The 19,680-nt window shown below is 54.3% G+C and overlaps 1 long non-coding RNA gene across 7 annotated transcripts in view; it reads left to right on the forward strand.

The window, feature by feature from the left end:
- The window catches only part of LOC147347873 (uncharacterized), a 43,554-nt gene extending 28,638 nt beyond the window's left edge, over positions 1–14,916 (forward strand). For 2 of the 7 annotated variants that reach the window (XR_015152886.1, XR_015152885.1), the window contains 3 exons: positions 3,899–4,044; positions 4,473–8,821; positions 13,235–14,916. This is a non-coding gene — a long non-coding RNA (uncharacterized LOC147347873). The remainder of the gene's footprint in view (positions 1–3,898; positions 4,045–4,472; positions 8,822–13,234) is intronic. The other 5 variants (XR_015152890.1, XR_015152889.1, XR_015152887.1 and 2 more) reach the window with 4 other exon arrangements.
- The last annotated feature ends 4,764 nt before the right edge of the window (positions 14,917–19,680 follow it).

The raw sequence follows: 19,680 nt of genomic DNA on the forward strand, positions 1-19,680 counted from the left end.
AGCTTTCTTTATAGTCCAACTCTCACATCCATACATGACTATTGGAAAAACCATAGCCTTGACTAGATGGACCTTGTTGGCAAAGTAATGTTTCTGCTTTTGAATATGCTGTCTAGGTTGGTCATAACTTTCCTTCCAAGGAGTAAGCGTCTTTTAATTTCATGGCTGCAGTCACCATCTGCAGTGATTTTGGAGCCCAAAAAAATAAAGTCTGACACTGTTTCCACTGTTTCCCCATCTAATTCCCATGAAGTGATGGGACCAGATGCCATGATCTTCGTTTTCTGAATGTTGAGCTTTAAGCCAACTTTTTCACTCTCCACTTTCACTTTCATCAAGAGGCTTTTTAGTTCCTCTTCACTTTCTGCCATAAGGGTGGTGTCATCTGCATATCTGAGGTTATTGATATTTCTCCCGGCATTCTTGATTCCAGCTTGTGCTTCTTCCAGCCCAGCGTTTCTCATGATGTACTCTGTGTATAAGTTAAATAAGCAGGGTGACAATATACAGCCTTGACGTACTCCTTTTCCTATTTGGAACCAATGTGTTGTTCCATGTCCAGTTCTAACTGTTGCTTCCTGACCTGCATACAGGTTTCTCAAGAGGCAGGTCAGGTGGTCTGGTATTCCCATCTCTTTCAGTACTTCCTCTAAAATAGAATGAAACTTATTTGTGCTGTATTTTGTCATATTTAAGGATAAGTCACTAGCTTTCAAATGGGAGATTAGAAGGCTTGCTTTCTCTATCCATAACTGCACTGTCTGGGTGGAAAGATGCTGTGAAGGATAAATGGATGCATCAGGGTATTCTCTTGCTCCCGAAAGGAGCCATCTAATCCAAGGAAACTTGATGAGCTATAAGTAAAAAATAGAAATATGATGAAAGCTATTTCCCCTCAGTGCTATAGATTAATAATTTACCATTTGGTTTTTAATGCAATGGAAAAAAAATCAGATTACACTAAGGTGCCAGTTAAATTGTGACCATCAACTTTGGACTTCCCACTCAGAATTTAAAGAAAAAGGAATATAACATTGGAAACCATGAGTTCTTTTTAGACAGTTTGGACATTAAATTTTCTTTGAAAAACAAAAATTGCTTGTTACTACTTTCCAAATGAGAAATTAAAAAAAAAAACAAAAACACCACAGGAGCATCTTACGGAGTAAGGGATGGTCAGCTGGAGAAGGGCACGCAGCACACAGGGATGCGTGGAGCCACGCACCGGCCTTGCTGGATGTCTGCTGGCTGGCCAACCAGGGAAGGAGTCGTGGCACGGCCTTTCCAGCACCACAGTGACCCGCTGCGTTAGAGCTGGGGCTGCAAACAGGAGGATCTTGTCTGCAGACTTGCACCTGTAGCTTATGAAGGATGCTCGGCTTGCCTTGCCTGTATCCATCTGGGCCAATCAGTGATGCCGGGTAAAGCACAGGTGGGGTGACGTAGTCCAGATGATGAAGCCCTTTCCTGAGCCTCGTGGTCTGTCCTGGAACAGCCGTGCTGACGTCACAAACGAGGACGGATGGGGGCTGAGCTGCACCAGGGGCACGGCATCTCCCTTCCGCACCCAGGGGGAAGAGCCTGCCGCCCCTGAAGAACGCCCAGAGGAAGTGTAACTGCCTGAGCAGACTCCAGGGGTCTCTGAGGCACTGTCCTTCCTGCCTGTTTTTCTGTCCCTCACACTGGACACCTCACCTATCTTACAGACTAAGAGTTCTTCCTCTCCCTGCTCTGACATGATGTGGAGCTCTAGTGAAGTTTCATTTCAGTTTTTGTAATTTTTTGTTTGCTACACCCTGGGGCATATGGAGCTTCCCAGACCAAGGATGGAACCTGTGCCCACTCCACTGGAAGCATGGAGACTCAGCTACTGGACCACCAGGGAAGCCCCATAGTATTGTTTTCTAGATTTGCCATTTGGTCTTCGGGAAAAAAAAATCCTTGTATGGATATTCTGTATTTGGTGAAACATTCCTCACACTTCCTTTAGTTATTTAGCTATGGTTGCCTTTAGTTCTTTGGACACATTCAAGATTGCCAGTTTAAAGCCTTAGTCCAGCCTGAGTGTGGGGTTTTCCTGGTGGCACGACTGGTAAAGAATCCTCCTGCCAATAGAAGAGATACAGGAGATGCGGGTTTGATCCCTAAAGAATCTGCCTACAATGCAGGAAACAGGGGTCCGATCCCTGGGTCAGGAAGATCCCCTGGGGAAGGAAACAGAAACCCACTCCAGGATTCTTGCCTGGAGAATCCCATGGATGGAGGAGCCTGGTGGGCTACAGTCCATGGGGTCACAAAGAGTCAGACACGACTTAGCAACTAAACAACAACATACCTGTGTGGGGGCCATAATGTCTTGTTTCTTTGCAGGTCTTGCAATATTGTTTTGAAAATTGCATGTTTTAAATAATATAACGTGGCAACTCTATTAAATTCTCCCTCCTACCCAGGGGTTGTCGTTACTGTTTGTTGTTGCTTCTGTTGTTTGTTTAGTGGTTTTTCTTACATGGAACTAATTCTGTAGAGTCTGGGTTCTTTGTCACGCGTGGTCACTGAAGTCTCCGCTCAGTCATTTCCTCAGTGTCTGGAGCCGAGGTCTTCCATGTTGCCGAGGTCCTCGTGTATGCAGGACGATGCCTTCAGCTCCCAGGGGGGCAGGATGGCCCCGCTGCCTTAGCATCACTCACTGGCGCAGAGCCTCCGGGTCAGCCAGAGGTGAGGCGTGAGAATTCTCAGGTCTTCCCCGGGACGAGACAGCCTTGCACACACGTGCAGCCTCCTGGAGCCCTGCAGACACGTCAGAGTTTCTCGAAGCCCTCTGAGGACATCTCATCACGCAGCCCGTTTTTGCTCTGTTTTTACCATGGTTTCAGGCAATCGTGACGTTACACAACTGCCCCTGATCTGTTTCTCACAAGCGTCCTGGGGGAGAAAGGTTGTTCGCCTTTCACGTGAGTGGGTCAGATACAGTGGGGTCTCTCATAGTACCATCTAGAAGCCACAGAGGAGAACGCTCTGGGGAGGTTCCAGTCCGCTCTCTGCTTCTGAGGCCCCCAGGCTCCTGGTTTTCAAGGTTCCGAGCAGAAAGGGTGGAGGAGAGGGGACGCGGGCGTCAAGGTTCTCGCTGAGAGGAGGCCGTTTTTCCTGAAGGCAGGCTCGCGGCTTACCGCGGCCTTGGGGAACTGCCATCAAGGAGCGTTGATGGCGCCGGTCGCTGCCAGCGCTGACGCTGCTGTTATGGAGGAGAGGATTTCTGGAGGCCTCTCCTTGCCGTTCACAGTGATGCCTACGCCGTCTCCACAGCAAACCCCCGAAACCAAGCTGCCCGCTCATCAGCCGAGTTTGCGGAACGTCTGTATTGTGTGCTGCTGTGAAACCACTCGGGAGGATGAACCGTGTCTCCTGAGGTGGCGGGGTCTCATCATGCGTGAAATTAGAGACGGGGCGACGCATGCGTGTCCACTTACGCCCCACTTTCTGGAAGCACGACCCCCCGAGTCCCCGTGCGTGTCTGTCTTCCTTCGTGCGGGGACGGTGTGCCAGGACAACGCGGGGCCAGGACTGGCCGCAGTGAGACTGGCGCGTGTGGCGGCTGCTCAGCGGCCTGTCTTTGCGTTCTTCAGAGACTGTGGGGGGCATGTCTCACGTTTGCCATTTCTGAAGATGTTTCCTCAAGAAGTATTTGTGAGGGCAAAACTGTGAGTTATTCTACAGTCCAGAAGGGTTTTACACGTGAAGTTCTCTCTTTTTTCCTCCGCTTTCTATATCCACAACAGTACATTTCCAGGGTCATAGAGTAGATAAACTTTTATTCTTGTTCACGTACATAAAAGACTGTCTCGTTCAGAAAAGTAAATGCTTTTTACTTTTGCACTGACTCTGCACGTTTGCTTTCTAGACTCGAGTGAGGAGCCATTCACCTGATGCTTCCGGCCAATTCCCAGCTCTGCTTCCGGCGACGCAGGGTCACCCCTGAGACCGCTGCGAGGGCCCCCAGAGCCGGTGCCGCCGGCCAGCCACGCGGAACCTCCGGGACCGTGAAAGGTGAGGGGCGTGTCCAGAGGGCTCAGCCCGGCTCCGGTGCCTTGCGGGACAGCCTGCTGTCCTGTTCCCAGCCCCCAGGTGTCCGTTCCAGAGTCTAGGCGCCAAGACCGCGGACAGCCGCTCCTCACACTCTTATTTGGCTGCAGTAGGTCTTGACTGTGGGATGTGGGCTCTAGTTCCCTGCTGCTGCTGCTGCACCAGGGATCGAGCCCAGGCCCTCTGCATCGGGAGCACAGTCTTAGCCACTGGACCAGCGGGGAGGTCCCCGCTCTTCACTCTTGAGAAGCCCCGAGTCCTCTCTGCCCGCCCCCCGGTGCAGGGGCCCCTCCCCCCGGTAACGTGTAGCTTCAAGAAGCCACGCGAGGGAAGGGGCTGGGGCCTGGGGCGGGCAGCCTGGTCATGGTAACACCCAGGCTTTGGACCCACAGGGCAGAGCTGGTGCAGTCGGTCCCTCGAGCAGCGAGCAAGGCGGTGGCTGAGAGGCTGGCTGCGCGGCGTGCAGGCCCCTTACGAGCACCAGGGGAGGCGGGCAGTGCCGAGGCCAGTCGCAGGCTCCTGAGCGAGGACCGGCCCTGTGCTGACGCCCAGCATGCCCACTAACGTGGGGTGCGGGACGGGCTGGGGGTGGAGTCCCAGACCCAGCCCTACTGGGAACGCAGCAGGAGCAATGCGGCCCGTCAGCGTGTTCTGTTCAGGCGCCAAAGACTGCAGCTCCAGGGTCCTGTGAATAAAAGCTTCCCAGATCTCTGAGAAACCTTCACTTACAGAGATGTGAGTACCGAGAGAATGAAGCTGCAAACATAGAGCCTCCATTTACAACCTGACAATTGTACGTGGGGGAAAAAACCCAAACCTAAGCTACCAGGTTCCACAGAAAGGGACTTGGGACTATTGGCCAGACTTTTTTCTCTTAAACTGACAAGTTGAGAAATGTATATGGTTAAAAAAAAATTGCTAAAAGCTCAAAATGTATGAAAAATCTCCCTGGTTCGGTCCCTGGTCCTGCTGCCCTGAAGGGACTGCATTGTCAGCTTTTGTGTTTTCTCCTAGGAATAATCTGTGTGTGAGCAAATTTAGGCCAAATATTTACCTATCTTTTTATTATATTAAATTGTGGTAAGATACACACAGGACAACATTTACCACCTTAATCATTGTTATGTCCACAGGCTAGTCCTACACCCGATCTCCAGAACGTTTTCATCTTGGAAAACTGAAACTCTGTCCCCATTAAACAACAAAGCCCACTCTGCTCTCTCCCTCAGCCCCTGACACCCACCCTCCTAATCTGTTCCTATGAATTTGATGACTCTAGGGCCTTCATATGGTGGAATTACACAGCATCTTTCTCTGTGTGGCTGACTGACTTCACTGAACTGTCTTCAGGTTTCCTCTGTGCTGTAGCAGGTGAGGCTCCTCCGTGCAGCAGGGGGAGAAGACGAGCTTGGGAAGCCCCCTTTGTGCTGAACGGTGATGCTGCCCATCTTCCTGATGGGGTGTCTGCCCGCGGCTCCCTGAGTGGTGCGAGCTGGTGATCTGACCCCGCTTCGAGGTCAGCGCTCTTCCCACTGCTCAGTCTCACAGACTCAGACTCTTTCTGATATGCATGAGAAAGCCCCGAGGTCAGCGCTCTTCCCACTGCTCAGTCTCACAGACTCAGACTCTTTCTGATATGCATCAGAAAGCCCTTTACGCGTTTTCTTGGACGGTCTGACTTCCGGGGTGGGCAGGTTGTGGTCAGCGGGGTACAGGTTCTGTAGGATGCTGCCCCGTTGTGGGGCCCTTGCTTCTCAATGTGACGGCGATGCAGGGACCCAACCCACCCTGCTCCATGCTGCACGATGCCAGCCTGCGCTTCACTTCTGGCTCTGAGGTCCTGACGGGGCGAGGGCCACGGGCCGCCCATCACTGCCGAGAGAGAGAACGGGTTAGCCCGGCCGCCTGGCTGGAGGAGGAGGAAGTCGCCCAGTGATGCCGTGGGTTCTGGGAAGAGGAGCGGGACCGCGGGGATGGATGGCTCCCGTGACGTCAGTCCCACTTGGAGCCTTGATGCTTCGCTCATGCTGTGGTGAAGGGGCAGTCCTGCTGAGCTCCATGGCCTTGAATTTGGAAGGAACCCCCGGGCGACTTTAGGTTAGCCTTGCCTGTTGTGTGTCCTTGGAGGAGAACACGCAGCTGAGTCTGGACTGCAGCAGCTGGGCTGAACCTAGGAGGCAACAACAGATCATGACCACCAGCCGGTGCCCTGACCTGAGCGGCGCGCCCAACCAGAGCCAGTCTCATCCGCCCAGCAGCGCCCGGGGGAGGCAGAGGCACCAGTCTCTTGTGTCAGCTCAGCCGCCTGCAACTTGGAGCTGATGGCGGTGTCCTGCAAACATGGAATTCCCCAGTGTGTCCCGCAAGCCTTCAGGTGGGGACCCAAGGCCACCGGGATGCATGGCTCCCTGGCCCCCAGGACAAGAGCTGGAGAAAGGAGGTTGGCTGAAACGGAGGCCACTCTCCTGGGCTGTGGATGAGGTGGGAAGGCTGGTGAAACTCTTCTGTAAATGGAACTTCTCAGAGGCTAGTTTGTGTTAGCCTCTCAGCTGTGTCCGACTCTGCAATCCCGTGGACTATAGCCCACCAGGTTCCTCTGTTCATGGGATTCTTCAGGCAAGAATACAAGAGTGGGTTGCCATTTCTTTCTCCAGGGGCTCTTCCTGACCCAGGGATTGAACCCAGGTCTCCTGCACTGTAGGCAGACTTGTTACCAGCTGAATGTGGGAATCGTTTGGGCATCTGTGACCATGCAGACTGTGCGTCAGTGGGTCTGGGGCCGGGCCAGCTGCTCTGCGTCTCTAATGGACACTTGGATGAAGCCCAAGTGAATGGTCAAAGATCACCCAGAAATCAAGGCTGTACTGAAATCTAAGCAAAATTGACATTTATTTTCTTTTTCCCTAGATCCCTGTCCCCACTTAGGGCTTCTCTGGTGGCTCAGATAGTAAAGCATCTTCCTGCAATGCAGAAGACCCGGGTTCGATCCCTGGGTCGGAAAACCCCCTGGAGAAGGAAATGGCAACCCACCCCAGTATTGTTGCCTGGAGATTCCCATGGACAGAGGAGCCTGGCAGGCTACAGTCCATGGGGTCGCACAGAGTCAGACACGACTGAGCGACTGAGCACACACACACAGACATGCACACCACTTCACCTGCCTGAGATAATGCTCCAAATAAGTGTGTTCAGAGTCTTCATTCTTATTTACAGACTGTTTTGTACCCATGGCATGTCAGTGCCTAATGGTAGACATTCAGATGGCCTCTCATCTTTGTTCTTTTAAAAAAAATTACACTTTATTAGTGTATAGTTGATTTAAATGTTGTGTTAATTTCGGGTGTACAGCAATGTGGCTCAGTTATGCATTTGCATACGTTCATTCTTTTTTAGATTCTTTCTAATCTTTGTTCTTAAAGCCAGAATGCAAGGAACAGACTTGCTCACATGAATATCGCAAGTGTGTTTGGAAAGGTGTGAATTTGAATGAAGGGACGCATATGGGACGCTTGTACACTGGAAACTGTGATTGTTCTAACTATCGAGGACCCCAGGGACCAGGCGTTCTGACGGGCTGGCGTCCTCTGGACTCAGGTCAAGCTGGCTGTCTCCCAGGACGCCTTCAGTCCTGCACGTGCCGTTATCTTTCCATCTCGTGCTTGTGCAATTGTTTTCCTGGAGTCTAAGTGTGGGGTTGACTTACACAGCCTGTTAAATTCCATTTGCTGGCTTCAGACTGCCATCTCACCTGCTGAGATAACTGTGGTTATTGACTTTGTCATCTAACATTTTCCCTCACTCTCCTGGGTTATTTCATCTTCACAATGGATTCTTCCTTCCATCCCCCTATCCGTCCCTCTCTCCCTCCATCTGGTGACTGTCTCCTGAGAGCTCTGAAGCCTCTGTGCTCAGCTCTAGGGTGTTCACCACGGTGAACCAAACGGAAAGGAATCTGTGTTCTCCTGGACTTTCGTTCCAGTGGGGAAGACAGACACTAAACAAGGACAAATAAGTTCCATGGATGTTATGGTGATGATGAGTACCAGGGAGGGAAATAAAGCAAGGACGAGACAGGGAAAGGGTGGCCAGAGAGAAGCCTCACAGAACGCGACATCTGAGCAGAAGATGTTTCAGCCCAATTCATCGGACAACAGGCTGAAAAAGAGTTCTTTGATCTGTCACTAGAGGCTTCCCTAAGGGCCGACGTTAATCCACGAGCTGGCACCTTTGGGTTTCAGCTGATGAATCCACAGACATGCTCTGTGGTGAAGTATCCAGACTGCATTTGTCGGTATCCATGGTCTTCCCTGATCCCGGCTGGTCCTGCTCTCACATCAGAGAAGCGAGTTTAATGTGAAGGAGGTTTTCCCCTTGTTGCCGCGATGCAGCAGTGAGTGGAGGGGGGAAGGGGCAGCTTGGCGCTGACCATCCTCGGGGCCTCAGCAATAAATCACAGGTGGAAAGACCGGATTCTCTTGGCAAAATCATAGGAAACTCAGTACTTTTCTCCGGAAACTTTGGCGAATGTGTTTCTGAGTAGCAGGCACTCCTGGCAGTCCAGCATCTCCAGCCAAACCCCAAGCGGCCCGCGGCCAGTGTCCCCGCAGGTGGAGGCGGCCGCCCACCGGCCCTGCGCCGCTGCCCCAGGCTCCGTCCAGGTGAAGAGCTGTCTTCTTCAGACTCACCTGCAGGCTGCAGTGTTGCCGTGACTATCTTCCCAGCTCTGGGGCGGGCTCTCCAGGTGAGCAGTTGGGCAGGGGAGGCGCAGGCAGACACTGAAGTCACAGGGAGGCAGGGAGCACGAGGTTCCCGGGTAGCCCAAGAAGCCAGGCAGCAGCGGGGCCTCATCGGGCCGGCCGTGTGCAGAGCCGACTGTCTGCCGGCTGCCCTGGCCTCGGTCCCTCCGTCTGTGACGTCAGTGGACTGGAGCAGGTCGTTGCTGAAGCCAGTGCTCTGCCCCTGAACTTCAGGTTCTGTGTGTGTGCTGTGTGAGTAGCCACCAGGGCAGCTACGCTTTAGAAGCTGGTTTCGCAGAAACTGCTCCAGATGGACGAAGGCCCTGGGGCCTGAGGACAGCCTGGTGCCAGCCAGGATGGGCTGGGACCTGGGGAGGCTTGGAGCCCCTGGGGGGTGTGGCCCCAGCTGGTGAGCAAGGCTGGGGGCCCGGGACCAAAGCGTACTGATCTGGTGGGAGATTAAACAGCGGAAACAGCAGCAAGAACCAGACTCTCCCCACGCAGTCCTCCAGCCCCCCTGCTCCGGAAGCAGGGGACCCCCTGACTGTGAGAAGGTGGGTCTCGGTTCCGGAGAGCAGGAGAGCAGACCCCACCCTGGTCAGAATGGCCCTTTGTTCTGAGACTCTGTGACTAACGACGCTGCTATGTGAAGGCTTATGCAACCTGGCAGAGCCGGGCCCTCGCCCCGACCCGGAGCCTGTGATCTGGGCGCCCGGCCCGAAGTTGCGCAAGAAGTAATTAGGGGTCCAGCCGAGGCTTGCTGGCTCCTGGTCAGGCCGGGCTACCGGGCCCAGCACCCCGACAGGCTCGTTAATGTTTAAACCTCCGGGTGTGGGAGGCTGTTTTGTCACCGCGGAGGGTTCAGCGTGGGGCTGGGGTGGAGCGGCTGGGGGAGCTGACATGCTGTTCTTCCTGCCCCCTCCCTCTTTTCCATAGAAGTCATTTTTAAAGCTTTCTAAAAATCTCTGGATTTTTTTAAAAAGTTCTTTAAAAAAAGAAATTTCTCCACCAATCCATTGTCTTCTAGAAATAGACCTCAAGTATAACTTTAACCTTGAGAAATAAGTGAAAAATAAAAACTCGTCTAGCTTCCTGTCGGCGACCAGAATCTCAAGGGGGACGACAGAAAGCTCTATGATCTGGTGAAAGCTTGAGGGCGCGCGTGGCAGAGGCCGCCACTGCCAGGAAGCACCCCCCTGCCTCCAGGAGGGCCTGGAGACCTTCCTGTCTGTGGGCTCCTCTCTGCAGTAGCTTGCGAGCTCCCGGCTCTGTGCTCCGAGGCCTCGGTGCCAGAAGCAGGACACCCTCCCGCGTGTGCATCCCGGGAGGAGGTGCCGGCCTCAGTCCCCGAGGACTTCACCCCCAGGGCTTTGCCGGGACCAGGGACAGGGCCCAGACCAGCAGCCGGCACTCCCTGCTCCACCCATAGAACCCGAAGTGCTCCGTCTGCGCAGTCTGGGGCCATCGCTCAGGTGTGGGATGCGCTGGCCTCTGTCTCCATCCTCACGGGCCCAGGGCTCGTCTCAGAAGAATGAGGTTTCTGTCCCAGCTCACCTGCAGCCTCCCCTCCCTCCCTCCTTTGTTTTCCTTCCCTCTCAGTGAACTGGGCTTGTTTAAATTGTAAAGCAATGGACTATAATGGTAAAAAAAAAAAAAAAAGTTCTTCCAACCGGAATAAAAATGCATAAGATGAAAGATCAATGGTTTTCCCCACACCCGCATCTCTGCAGCCCTGTCAGCAACCTCCAGGTAACTCTACAATGTGAGTGTTTGGTAAAACCCCTCTGACCATTTCCTCTGTGAGCACTTCTGTGATGGAGACGCACAGGACCACAGTCGGTGTGCGGAACACGTGGCTTTCCACACCACTCCCTTCCTGACTGCCCGGCGGTCCGCCGCGAGGCTGTGCCCCGGCTGACTTAAACTGGACCCATGCACTGGTGCACATACCTCCTCCCCAGTTTGGGGGACCACAGGCAGGGCTGCCCTACACACCCCAACACGTGCCCTTGTGCTCAGCTGGAATAGTGCGCCCTTGGGATAAATTCCTAGCAGTGGTTTTGCTGGGTCAAAGGTTATGTGCATTTTACATTTTAATAGGCATTGCTCAACTGCCCTGCAGAAAAGGTGCACCAATTTACAGCCCCATTAACACTGTGTGAACAGCCAATCTCCTCACAGCCTCACCAAACCACATACTATCAGACTTGCAGTCTCTGCAACAGACAGAAAACAGCAGGTCTTTCTTTTCTTAAATTCGCATTTGTATTATGAAAGGTGTTTATAGACTACTTGCCGCTTAGGGTGAAAACATGCTGGCCTTGACCATGGTTCATTTCTATTTTTAGATGTTTTAAAAATGGCTTTCTAACAGCTTTCATTTATCATTAGCCAGTTAGGTCACAAATATCTTCCCCTTTTGCCTACTATTTAGGCACAGAGGAGTTTACAATATTTACAGAGAGAATTGATCTGCACAGAAAGTTTCCACCCGCCTCACCGGAGCCCTGCCTGCACAGAGAAGACAGTCTGTCCTGCTCCCCTGTCGCTTTGCCCTGGGCTTGCTTTCCACACGCGTGTCTTTGCCACTCCGGCCTGTGTTCTGGTGTACGGGGCGAGGTAGGGATTCGGTCGGTTCTTTGGAGTTTGCTCATCAGCCTGCTGGCTCGAGCGACCCACTGCTGGAGGGGGCTTTCTGCTCCCTGGAAGTAAGTGGATTCAGACAGGCTTTTGGAGGATCCAGACAGGAACATGCCTCCTTCCCTTATTCTTAGATAGATCTGGCCCTTTCCCCAGAACCCTGGCCTTTTTTGAAGGAAGCTTCAAGGAGTAAATGCAAAAAAGAATGATTGAGAGAAAAACAGAAAATGGAGGCTTCTGGTAGGAAAAGAAAAACACCAACTTAAAAGGGTTAAATCACTTCTGTGCATAAGCCACTTAAGATTCCACTTAAACCGAGTGCAGAGGCCCTTGGACAGCAAGGAGGTCAAACCAGTCAGTCCTAAAGGAAGACAACCCAGAATATTCACTGGCAGAGTTGATGCTGAGGCTGAAGCACCAGCGCGTTGGCCACCCGATGTGAAAAGTCAGCTCATTGGAACAGACCCTGATGCCGGGAAAGATTGAAGGCAGGAGGAGAGGGGGACAACAGAGGATGAGATGGCTGGATGGCATCACCGACTCGATGGACATGAGTTTGAGCAAACTGCAGGAGAGAGTAGAGGACAGAGGAGCCTGGTGTGCTGCAGGCCACGGGGTCGCAAAGAGGCGGACACTAAGTCCGCAGACTTAGTGACTGAACAACAACGACGATAAACAGAATCACTGGGCTAGAAAACAGCCGAGCAGATGAATTCTGCTTACCGTTCGTTTGCCCAACTCTGCTTAAGAAAGAAGGAATATACAACTTATTTGTTACTCTCATTTTAACAGTATCTCTGCAGTGAGTTTTCTTAGTTGAACAGATCAAAAATCCTGTGGGAAGTTCAAGAGGTCACATTTATAGCCCGGGTTTTCAGGATTCCTCCCATAGTTCCTAAGTAGGTGGGGTATTTTCTCTTTAAAGACCAAATAAGTTAATTGCACAATCAGTAGAATCAGCAATTTCGACTTCTTGGCGTGAGTAATGTGATATGCATGTTGGCAAAGACCTACATACCCTGATTTGCAGCATAATTCATATAATAGTCTGTAGATCAGACTCCAGGTGATTTAGTTAAAAGGTACTGAAGCACTCCTTCTACCCACCGCCCCAAGTACCCACCTCACAGTAAACTGTGTAATTTGTACGATGATCTAAGGTGATTGATGAGGATTTGGTCTCATCGTTTGGGACTAAGGAATCTCACTGCTGGCCTCTGCTGCACCTGCCCCGCCCCCTCCTAAAATGCGGCTTTTCTGGTTTTTGTGAATCCATTTCTCCCCCTTCCCTCCTTCTCAGGCTCCTGCATCAGCCTCTCCTTGTGCTTCTTCTTCCCAAGCTTCCCTGGCCCTCCCTCAGCTCAGGACACCCACCCCATCTTTAACTTGAGCTTAATTTGCTGACTTTGTGTCTTTCTTTCAACTGATTTTCACCCAAGTCATTGCACGTGTCCCGGATGAGGGCGTCATGCCTCCAGTGGTAGGAACTGTGTGGATGGTTCCCAGGCACTCCCCAGCCCCGTCTGTCCTGGGCTTCAGACAAGGGTTGCTGGTCAGGGAACCAGACTCCTCGGCCTCCAGAGTCTGCCCCCGCCCCTGTGCACTTGGGGAGATTCAGATGGTGCCTTTGAGCACATTCAAAAAGTGTTCTTTCCTCAAAACACTTACTTCCATTGGGCAAAATTGTCGGAATTACCGAGACTGCTGAGAATGGCACCCTTCACCTGTATTAGGGAGGGGACAACCACAGTCACACGGCCCTTTATCTTGTGTTTCAGAGACTCTGTTGCTGCCGGTTGAGGGGTTCCCTGTGGCCCGCCTCCGGCTGTGGCCCTGGGGCTGAGGGTGCACGGCCGCCTGCCTGCCCGCTGCCTGGGAAGTGTCCGCCTCTGCAGGGAGGATGTGCGGTGTCCAGCTGACTTCCCCTCGACGGAAGGAGTGACATGGCTTGCTGTCGTCTCGGGTGAGCACAGAGGTGTGCCTGCCAGGCCCAGAGTGGCTGCTGCCTGGCTCTCCGTCCAGGAGGAATCCACGACTTCACCGGCTGCATGGGGCGACAGCAGAAGACACCACGGGCAGGGCGTGTGGGCAAGTGGTCTCTCGGAATCTCTCGGAACTCGTGTGTCCCCCGTCTGGTGGGGCGGCCACGTGTGGTCACGTGACCCGTGCATCCTTCAGGCAATGTCTCCCCAGGACCAGAGGCTGCCTCTGCCCTGGCCATGCTCAGAGCCTTCGACACAGCCTCCTCCTCCAAAAGGGCAAAGCCGTGCTGCTCAGGGAGCCGTTGGGGGCCACGGCCTGTGGGCAGCGTCCGGACTGAGGGCCAGGCCGGAGGGCTGGTGCGGGTCCTGGTGCCCAGTCACCCCCCGGAGCCTGGCTGCTGACTGCGGGCCTGCGCTTTAGGTCGTGTGTTGGTTTTCTAACTTGGACAGTTTGTAGTCGGAGGAATTCAAGAGCAGATTTACTCCAGAGCACTTGAATGAAGCAACTGAACATATTACTCACATCCCTGCACAAAGGAGGCGGCCCCCCCGGGAAGCTGCCTGTGTCCTGCGGTAGCAGGACTTCTTCACCGTGCAGACTGGGCTTGCTGCCGGTCGCTGGGCCTGGCCGGGGCTTACCTGGACCGGTGGCCGATTTCCAGAGCTGTTTCTTTCATACCGAGCATCTCCACTAGTGCCGTGCGGCAGACAAAAGCTTGAGCTCGGCCGCGGGAATATTCCCGAAGACTCTGCCGTTCGTGTAGGTCTGTGGACGGTGAGCGCTCGAGGCCGGCGAGCCCATCCGTGGCCCTGCGGTCACAGAGCGAGAAGGGCATTTGTGAGGCAGCCTGGTCTTCCTGTGCCTGTTTTCTCTATTTTACCCCTGGAGGATGTCTGTCCTGTGTCTGCTGCGTGACTTAAAGTGACTCGATGGTGGCATCTGAGACAGTAGGGGATGTGGGGCGCCTCTGGGTCCCTCTGAGAGCCCTCCACAAACAGCCCGCGGCTGGTCCAGAGGGGTCTGGACCCTGATGCTGTCGAATCCACTGTGCCTGAAAGAGGGGTGGGTTCCAATCCCCTATGACTGGTTAAGAAACCCCACTGGGCTGTGCCCAAAGCCCTCTGCCAGCCGAGGGGCCAGGCCCGAAGGGTGTCTGAGCTGCAGACACCCCTCTTCCGTCACAAGTCATCCTGGGGTTCCCAACTGGAGATCCGGGCTCAGGTTATCTTGGCTGGGTCCAGGTCGGCAGACAGCTCCTGCTGACGTCCTAGGAAGCAGAGGCGGAGGCTGCCCTCAACCTTCCCGGATCTGGACAGACAGGCTGCCCGCCTGAGGGCTTGCTTCAGCCAAAACCCAGAAAGAGCCTCGTCATTTTGCAGTAAACAATGATGCACCTTTTATTGCATTTATAAATGTCCCCAGAGGCTATTACTCAAAAGGGGTTCAGCTAATAAATACAGAACTAATAATTACCTCAGTTCAGAGTGCTGACGTGTATAACTGCCGTCGGGGTCAAGAATGTCCCGTTTGCTCAACCTCCCTGGCACCACGACACCTGCGGTTACGGAGCTGGGGTGCAGGCTGAGGTCAGGGGTCAGGGAACAGGATGTCCTTCCCGCTGGGTCTGAGTGTGGTGGACAGGCTGTGGCTCTGTCACCGGGTCCTTGGGGTGTCCTTTCCTTGCAGGGGTGCTGGGTCCTGCTGTGGGCCCTGGACAGATGGCAGCCCCCGGAGCTGCTCTGGGGGCTCACCGGGCGTCAGGTGGGACCACAGCAAGGCTGTTTCTCTTCTGCTTGGGCGCTTGTTCCCTTGTCCATCCTCGGCCAGGTGGCCAGGTGGAGGGAACAGTTGGCCCAGGCTGTGCGTGGATTCGGTCGGAGGTCAGCCCTCTTGCTGGGCAGCCATTGGTTGGGCCAGGCCCCTGGTACCCGGCCTCGTCTCCCGGGGCCAGGGCAGGAGAAGACAGAGCTGCCCGCACTGCCGGCCTGACGCCTACCGCACGAGGCGCGGCTCGTGTCCCTACATCCTCCCGCCAGGCCTCGTGGGGTCCCCAGCTGGCCAGTGCGAGGCCACGGTGCAGCCGGGAAAGGCCTGGCTCTGCACCCGGGCTGGCCCGCAGCCTGGCACTGGGGGTGCTGGCGACTGGCACGTGGGCGAACAAACGGGACCGAGATGGGTCTGCTTGGGAGGCCTTCCCCGAGGAGGCAGCCGGGCCTCCCACAGATGGGCCGGCTCCCGGGCCCAGGGACAAGTCAGCTCCCTCAGTCTGGGATGGAGTCCCCCCCGCCCCAGCTCCAGAGCCCTGGGGAGATGCCGGGCCCCGCTGCACCCACACCACGGGAGCAGAGCCCCAGAAGTCAGGGGCGCCCCAGCTAAGACGGCAGGCCTCCGCAAGTCCTTGGAGCCTGGATCGCCCCGGCTCATCTTCCTGGAGCCCCATCCTGAGCACTCCCGTGGATGGACCGGCTCCGTGGTTCTGAGCCTCATAGACTTCTGACAGCAATGAGCACAGCCAGCCAGAGGTTGCCAAACCTTCCTGCCTTTCCCCTCAACCATTAGACCTGGATGATCAGAAACCGCAAATCCGCGTCAAGGCTGTTGAGTAGTTTGCTGTCTCAGATCCCAGATGTGATGAAAAGCCCGAGTCGTGGCAAATCCTCTGGGCTAAACTCCCTGAGAGGAGAGGCGGAGAGGCAAAGGGGCTCCGGGCGTGCGAGGGGCAGTGTCGCTGGGGCAGTGTTCGTGTCTGCCTGTAGTGCCCCGGGAAGGCGCGTGTAAGGCCTGTGTGTAAGCTGGAGAAGGGCAGGACACCACTCGCTTCTAGCCAACGGTCCGTCTGAAAGCCGAACACAGAGGTCCGCACAATAGCGCTGTGTGACGTCGGAGCCCCTCCCAGTTTGAAAAGAACCTGGAATCGGAGGAAGATGGATTTTTACGTTTTTGATCACAATCTTAGAAGACACTTATTAGGGCCATTTGCTGACAACATTAAGAATTAACAAGTTATGTCGTCAAAGCATAACAAGAGTTTAATGGTTTCATTACGGAACTGTAAAGTCTGTTACTTAAAGAACTACTGTGGCTTTAGAAAGCAGGAAGTATTTACTGGACTCTTTGCGGTCTAATTTCTAGCACCCAGGCAAAGCTCAACTGCTATGATATAAAGAATTTGTTGTTTAGTTGCTAAGTCATGTCTGACTCTTTGCGACCCCACGGACTGTAGCCCACCAGGATCCTCTGTCCATGGGATTCTCCAGGTGAGAATACTGGAGTGAGTTGCCGTGCCCTCCTCCAGAGGATCTTCCCAACCTAGAGATCGAACCCACATCTCTCACACTGCAGGCAGATCTTCTACTGCTGAGCCTCCTGGGAAGCCCAGAGTAAAGAAATAAAGAACAGTATAACAGAGGGGTAATGTCTGGACATGTGATACCAACAAAGCTTTGATGCCTAAGAAAGTTGTGGGCCATGTCGGTGCGTTGTGTTGGCATTTTTTACATGTGAAAATGGAAGGTGGGTTACTGGAAGTTCTTTCTTTCCAGCATGGGAGGGGCTGTTTCTGTTGTTTTGGGAGAGCGGGAGAGGCCTGTGGAAGGGTGCCCATGCATCCCTTCACCAGTGAGCAGGGCTGGAGAGGGTTTCTGGGACCCTCTGGGCACAGAATCCTGCTGTGCCCTCGGGGGGTCGCTCTGCAGTCACAGAAAGGGCACCAGGGTCGCTGCCTAACCTCAACAGTGATGCCATGGCCCCCCCACGCCCAGGCCTCCCCTGGCGGGGGGGGGCACCAGCTCTCACTAAGGAAAGAAACCATGTCGCAGTTTGGGAGGCTCGCCTACCAGTTAATGAGTGAACTGAAACAGTTGTCTGATAAGTTTAGGCCACACTATGTTTCGGTCTGAATTATCCCGATAATTGTGTTACGATGGAAAGAATTCTGAACTGGATCTTAGTTTCCTCTTGGGTCAGGAAGGAGTGTTTCAGCTACCCTGTGGCCTGTTTTCTCATCTGTGAGATCCAGTTCAGTTCAGTCGCTCAGTCGAGTCTCACTCTTTGCGACCCCATGGACTGCAGCATGCCAGGCCTCCCTGTCCTTCATCATCTCCTTCTGCCTTCAATCCTGCCCAGCATCAGGATCTTTTCCAATGAGTCAGCTCTTCACATCAGGTGGCCAAAGTATTGGAGTTTCAGCTTCAGCATCAGTCCTTCCAATGAATATTCAGGACTGATTTCCTTTAGGATGGAGTGGTTGGATCTCCTTGCAGTCCAAGGGACTCTCAAGACTCTTCTCCAGCACCACAGTTCAAAAGCATCAATTCTTCTGTGTTCAGCTTTCTTTAGAGTCCAACTCTCACATCCATACATGCCTACTGCAAAAAACGTAGCTTTGGCTAGACGGACCTTTTTTGGCAAAGTAACGTCTCTGTTTTTCCATATGCTGTCTAGTTTGGTCATAGCTTTTCTTCCAATGAGCAAGGAGAGGCCTGTGGGAGGGAGCCCACCTGTCTTTTAATTTTATGGCTGCAATCACCATCTGCAGTGATTTTGGAGCCCCCCCAAAATAAAGTGTCTCCACTGTTTCCCATCTATTTGCCATGAAGTGATGGGACTAGGTGCCACAATCTTTGTTTGTTGAATATGAGTTTTAATCCAGCTTTTTCACTCTCCTCTTTCACTTTCATCAAGAGGCTCTTTTGTTCTCCGTTTTCTGGCGTAAGTGTGGTGTCATCTGCGTATCTAAGGTTATTGATATTTCTCCCGGCAATCTTGATTCCAGCTTGTACTCCATTCAGCCCAGCGTTTCGCATGAGGCACTCTGCATAGAAGTTAAACAAGCGGGGTGACGTAAGATCAGGGTCTGCCCGAGAGTCAGAGTTACCTTTCATTTGTGTGTGGTTTTTCCTGAGAAAGGCCAGTGCTGCTTTGTGACACGGTGGCAGCGGGACAGAGGGCTCCTGGGGGCCCCAGGAGCCCCTCTTCCCCTGTGGGGTGGGGGTGGGGACTTTCTCCATTTGCTTATTCTTTTCTTAAGAGCCCAAGGGACGAAGAAGTTGGCTCAGTTCTTGAGGGAGCCCAGGGCGTGGGGTGGTCTGCCAGGGGTTGTGGGGTTGGGGCAGGGCGCAGTGCCCTGCTACAGCCTCTGGTGTTTGGGAGAATCCTCTTCTATCTTAGGAAGCGGCTGGGCTGTTCAGGTTTTCTGGCACCAAAATCAGCAGATTGATCCCGGGTTGTAGGGGGCTTGGCCTGGGGCACTGCGGCACTGCTGGCCCTACAGGGTGAGGGCATGGGTCGTGGGTTTCTCTCCGAGGATCCAGCGCCCTGGGCCTGGAGGGTTCTTCTGGGTGGGGGTGGTCAGGTGACGTGACCACAAGCACGTGGGGCGGGGCGCCCTGGCCCAAGTCTCTGGCCCTCAGGTATCAAAGGGTGTTTCCTAAACCAAACAGACCCCCACCCCACCCCGCTGTCCTGAGCTCCCGCATCAGTCGAGGGTCAGCTGCCCTCAGCCTGTTTGCACAGGTGGGCCTTGGCCTCGTGGCCTGGAGGCTGGGGGAGGGCTGAGGCAGGTTAGGTCTGGGGTGGGCCCACGGGGTGGGCTGGGGAGGGTCAAGGGCGGGGAGGGGCGGGGAACGTGCAGGGCGGGGTCGGGTGGGGCTCCCTTGGGCCCTGCCCTTTGCCCTCCAGAGTGCAGGAGGAACGGGGTTTTCTGGGCAGACTCGGGAAGGTTGGACCTCGGTGGAGTCTCCCAGGGAAACTGCCCCACGGATGCCAAGCTCCCAGGGCTGGGTGGGTTGCAGCCGCCACGGGACCTCCGCCCTCTGCCCCCTCAGGCCAGGCCCAGCAGGGCAATGCGCAGGGTTCTCGGGAGCTGGAGCCTGGCAGAGGTCATGACCCCTGACAGGGGCGCCCAGGTCCCCTGACTCTGGCCTTTTTGTAGAGAACCTGATGGTCGCTGGCGGCGCGGGAAGGGGGCCCCTCACTCACCAGAGTCGGGAGTGTGTCTCGGGGAGGACTGACCTTGGAGGGGATAGGGAAACGCTGTGACTGAGAAGACATCCCCTTTCCCCTCCCCATTTCTGTCCATTCGCAGAGTTGTCCTCGTGTATCAACTGGACATGAAAACACTGGCTTTACCAACCCGAGGGGGCAGTAGGCAGGGCCGGGCCTCTGAAGGCAGCCAGTTGGAGAGGAGGGCTTGATTGGCTGGAGTCAGCGATGGGGATGGGTGGGCGCTCCCCGGGCTTCC

This window comes from Bos grunniens, chromosome 23 (assembly GCF_055505025.1).
Source record: "Bos grunniens cultivar Pamir isolate PY7600 chromosome 23, Bosgru_T2T1.0, whole genome shotgun sequence".
Lineage (NCBI taxonomy): Eukaryota > Metazoa > Chordata > Mammalia > Artiodactyla > Bovidae > Bos > Bos grunniens.